Source organism: Trichechus manatus, unplaced genomic scaffold (genome assembly GCF_000243295.1).
Source record: "Trichechus manatus latirostris isolate Lorelei unplaced genomic scaffold, TriManLat1.0 scaffold00113, whole genome shotgun sequence".
Taxonomy (NCBI): domain Eukaryota; kingdom Metazoa; phylum Chordata; class Mammalia; order Sirenia; family Trichechidae; genus Trichechus; species Trichechus manatus.
The window spans coordinates 4409835-4414776 of record NW_004444049.1 but is presented as its reverse complement, the minus strand read 5'-3'; the positions used below and the strand labels follow the sequence as shown (position 1 = coordinate 4414776).

The 4942-nt window shown below is 55.0% G+C and overlaps 1 protein-coding gene across 1 annotated transcript in view; it reads right to left on the bottom strand.

Moving 5' to 3' along the window:
* PC (pyruvate carboxylase) overlaps positions 1-4664 on the bottom strand; it is a 48140-nt gene extending 43476 nt beyond the window's left edge. The window contains exon 1 of the mRNA XM_004383674.3: positions 4588-4664. The gene's annotated coding sequence lies outside the window, so the exon portion shown is untranslated. The remainder of the gene's footprint in view (positions 1-4587) is intronic.
* Positions 4665-4942: the final 278 nt, after the last annotated feature.

The following is a 4942-nucleotide window of genomic DNA, read 5'->3' as shown; positions in this document are numbered from 1 at the left end:
AGGAGTCCAGTGACAAGGGCCAGAAGGCAGAAGGGGACAAGGAAGCTGGTGATAGGGAACCCAAGGTTGAGTAAGGACATTGTTGATGTGTTGTGAGATTGTTAACCATTGTCATAGGGCAACATTTATAGTAACTGTTAAATGAGAAACTATTTTGTTCTGTAAACCTTCATCTTAAGTGAGAATAACAGCATAATTGGAAGAGCGGAGTCAATGTCACTGAACTGTGCGTGTAGAAATTTTTGAAACGGTGTCTCTTTGGCTATGTGTATTTTCACCAAAAAAAAAAATGATTGAGAAGTTAGAGGGTTAATATGTTGTGGGGTTGTTAACCAATATCGTAAAACAACATGTGTACTACTGTTTCATGAGAAACTATTTGTTCTGTAAGCCTTCACCTGAAGTACAATAAAATATTAAAAAAAAAAAAAGAGCTCTGGGGAAGGAGAGGACAAGTTCCTAAGTAACTGGGACAGAGCAAAACACTGTTTGGGAAAAGAACATTGACTGGCAGTGGTTAAAAAGTAACCTGTAAGTTGTATCAGCTTTTTGCTTTGATTTACATCATAACCTTTCTTCTCCTCCACAATAAAATTTACAAACAACAGTGAAAAAAAAAAAAAAAGTCCATAGATAATATGATCTTAGTACAGTTTTCTAAAGTGAGGAGAAGAGCCGGGTGGAAACCCGCCAGCAGGTCCCCATTGCTCCGCACTGTGTACTGGCATTGGCAGTGGGTTCTGCCGTCTTCTTTATGCTTTTCTATACCATCTGTTGTGGGCTGAACTGTGTTCCCCAAAAATATCTGTCAGCTGGGCTAGGTCATGATTCATAGCATTGTATGATTGTCCACCATTTTGTCATCTGATGTGATTTCCCTGTGTGTTGTAAATCCTGTCACTATGATGTTAATGAGATGGATTAGTGGCAGTTATACTGATGAGATCTACAAGATTGGACAGTGTCTTAAGCCAGTCTCTTTTGAGATATAAAAGACAGAAGTGAGCAGAGAGACATGGAGACCTCATACCACCAAGAGAGAGGCACCAGGCGCATACTGTGTCCTTTGGACCCAGGGTCCTTGCGCACAGAAGCTCCTAGTCCAGGGGAAGATTGACGACAAAGACCTTCCGCCAGAGCCAACAGAGAGAGAAAGCCTTCCCCTGGAGCTGATGCCCTGAATTTGGACTTCTAGCCTACTAGACTGTGAGAGAATAAATCTCTCTTTGTTAAAGCCATCCACTTGTTGTTTTTCTGTTACAGCAGCACTAGATGACTAAGACATCATCCATGTTTTCTACACCGGGGCGTGCTATTTATAATCAGAAAACATATACACGGGGAGATCAGAAGACCTTTGTAGAACAGCCTGCGGGGGACTCTTGTCGCCCTCGTGAAGAGGACTTGACTTCTATCTTGCACAACAACGGGTTGGGCTGTGAGGCAGGGTCTCGAGGAAGCTGGTACCTGGGCCCCCACACAGGATAGCACCTCACTTTCTCCACCCGCTGCCCCAAGAAGCCTGAGAAGCCTCGGAGCTCACCCGGCCATTGGCACCAAGATTCCAGAACCTCCAGGGAAGTTTCAAGCTATTTCCAGGGAGACACATCTTTTTTCTCCTACCTGGGTGGGCTGGCTCCTGCCACCACTTGGGCACTTACCCCTCGTCTGTGGATAAACAGATGGGTTCTATTCCCCTGTCCCTCTCCCCAGCACACACACTCCCCACTTACTTTTCTGGGTAAAGAAAGAATCCCATAGGAGTTATGTCAAATGGCCAGGCATCTCGAGCCCCTGGGAAGGCTGGCCCTGCCCCACAGCGTAGCCACCACTAGTTTGCAGTGATGAACGTGAGCGGGTGCGGAATGTCGGCCGCATGGCCCATACACCCGTGACTGCATGTGCTAGGTAGGCGGGGCTCCTCGGCACTCCCGCTTTACAAAGAAGCTGAGGCCAGGGCAGTGGGGGTGCACACACACTCATGAGCTCGCACAACCTGTGCAGAGGCAGCAAAGTAGTCCTGGACTTGAGACCTGCAATCCCAGGTCCTGGAGCTAGTGGGCAGCAGGCCAGGCAAGTGTTGATAGATGGGGAAAGGTCAGGGCCCTCCGCTGCAGGGCGAACAGAGAGGAAAGCAGAGCAGAGAACAGCCACGTCCTTCCCTGCGCCCCCACAGCAGGCCTGGCTGTGACCCCCCTCCACCCTTCCTGGCTGTGCACTTGGGCCTCAGTGTCCTCATGTGTAAAATCCGGTACCACCACCCCCATCCCGGCAGGTCATCCTGGAGACTGGCTGAGACAGGGCCCGGGTGCAGTAGACATCTGTGAGTGTTAGCTGCCACAAGGCTCTGCCCGCCCCCAGGTGAACACACGGGTCAAGAAGGAATCAGCCTCAGTGACAGCCTCAGCTGCCCACCCTTACTCCACAAGAGCAGTGCCGACACCCACTCTTGGCTCACCCCAGCCCCCGCACTCCCCCAGCTCACACCGCCCTACCGTGACCATCCTGCCATTCTATGCAGGAACTCTGGGCCGAGCTGCACCCAACGCTGGGCAAGTCTTCAGCTAAAGGCGCCTGCAGCCCAGCCCAGGCACCCAGGCCCCAGACACCAGGTCCCCGCATGTAGAGACCTGCCTTCTAGCAGAGCTGCTCCACGCTGCAGATCTAAACCCTAGGGTGTGCAGGAGTCACAGTGTGCCCTTCCGGGAGCTAGGAGCTGCTTCTGTCCAGGCAAGCCGAGGAGGCAGCCACAGAGTCAGCCCCGCCAGCCCCACTGCTCCAGGAGGTCACTAGCCCGAAGATACAAAGTTCTCCGACTGTTGGAGGCCTGGGCTGCTGCCAAGGCTGAAATCAGGGGAAGGGGCACCGAGTGGCTCCCGCCTCCTCCCCTCCTGAGGTTGGGAGGCGGGCATGGCAGGCTGGCGTGCTGCTGCCACCTGGGAGAAGGGGAGGCTGAGTCAATCAGGGAGCAGTGATTCACAGCCCCAAAGCCCGCTCCCTTGACCCCAGGCGCCGCAGGCTATGAGGGAGGTGGTCTGAGGCTGGGAGGCGGGTAGGGTACAGCGCGCAGGGGGCACAGCATCTGTGACTGATGTCAGGATACAGGCCGCTCGAGGGTGAAGGCACAGAAATGTCAGCCAGCAGGCCACATGGAGACAGGAGGGCCGGCTAGGAGGAGCTAGCTTGTGAATGTCGAGGTCACAGGTCACACCGTCCCTCAGCCTAGATGGAGACACCAGGCCTGGACCAGGTCCTGAGGGTGCAAAGATGGCTCCAGGCCATCCCCTCCCTTCTCAGAAGCTGGTGAACCCAGCGCCCAGCCTTCTCCCTTGTTAACCACACCCCACCCCTGCCCCTGCCCAGACCTGAGACTCAGGGCTTCTGAAGACCTTTCCAGAATCCACTTCCATTGGAGGAGCCTGCAGGGCAGCTGTGGCTCCACAGACAGCCCTCTTCCTGGGAGCAGGGCTTTCATGATGAGGTGTGTGACGAGCTCATTTCTGGGGGTGTTGAGTCTGAGGGGGTCCAAAGGGAGCCACTGAGTGGGCCAACTTCCACTGCTCCCTAAATCTCACCCCACCCCCGAAAGCTAGAGGGAGAAGAAACACCAGCTGAAGGCCCCTCCACAGCCAAAGCCCATGGGAGGCGCCGCGCCAGAGCCCATGGAGGGACGTGCCTGAGGTCAGAGGGCAGGTGGTGAGGCTGCCTCATGGCACCAACAACCCCCTTTCCACAGCCCCTGAGAAGCCCTGCCTCGGGCACTAACGGCCGTCTCCGCACTCCCAGCCTGTGGGGCCAAGCCCAGGCACAGAGTCACCAGAGCGCCAGCTTCTCCCCTCACGATGCGCTTTCCCATGAAGACCCTCCAGACCGCCAGCCCTTGTCTCAGCCGCTCTCCGTGGCTCCTCCCCATCCTCACACCAGGAAGTGTTAGTCACAAAGAACAGCCTGCCTCCAGAGACCAGGCTCCCGCCGCTACCCCCCATGATTCCCAGATTTCGGGGTTTGGGTTGGTGGACGGTAGCCAAGAAGTCCTCAAAGTTGTTGCAAGCTTGGCTGACAATCTTCCTTAAAAACTCCGAGGGCCTCATTCATGGAAACCCCTCATAGTCTGTTGCATCAAGTGACCGAGACTGCTCCTGTTCCAGGAGCTAAGCTGCAACCCTCTCACCCCTGCACCCTGGGCACTCTCAGCCGGAAGCCCTCCCGGGGCTGCAGCTCCTGCAGCAGGAGAGGCCTGAGCTCCTGCCAGGCGCAACAACCCTCTCTGGTTTCAGCCTTGGGGGCACCACACTGCCTGCCTGGTGCCATCAATACACATAAGCAAAAATCTAATTTCCGAGGCGGAGGAAGTGGCGGGAAGAGCAAAGCAATCACCACCACCGGAGACACCCTGGTTTCCTCCCCCAGAGAGCTGCTGGGAGGCCTGTTTGCTATTTTTTGCAAATGTCAGCTGGCAGATCCCTTTCAGGCCTCTGCGGTGCACGGGAGGAGTCAGGAAACAAGGCTGCTTCGCCTCTCACTCGGGATGTGTCGACAGCTCTGTGCAAGCAGGAGCCACACTGAAGCAAGGGGCATGTGGGATACCTGTGTTCTTCCCTGCCGCCTCTCAGTGTGACTCCACAGATGGCTTCTCCTTCTCCTCAAGCTTCGATTTTCTCCTGCGACACTGGATCAATGAGCTCAGTGTCCTCCCTTTCAGAAGGAGTGATGATAATGGACTCAGGAAGGTGCTACCACCACCTGTGGACAAGACAAGGGAGAGGTCCTGGCATTGCCCGCTGGTCTCTGACATGCGCCCTGGTGGTTTCTACAACAGAACATGTGCCGAGCTCTACCCATGTGCCTGCATGCGAGGCCAGCAGGGGGCGATGCAGCAGTGACCGGCGCACCAACGGGCTTGGGCAGGATGCTGTACGCAGACTAACTGACGGCTCCGGGC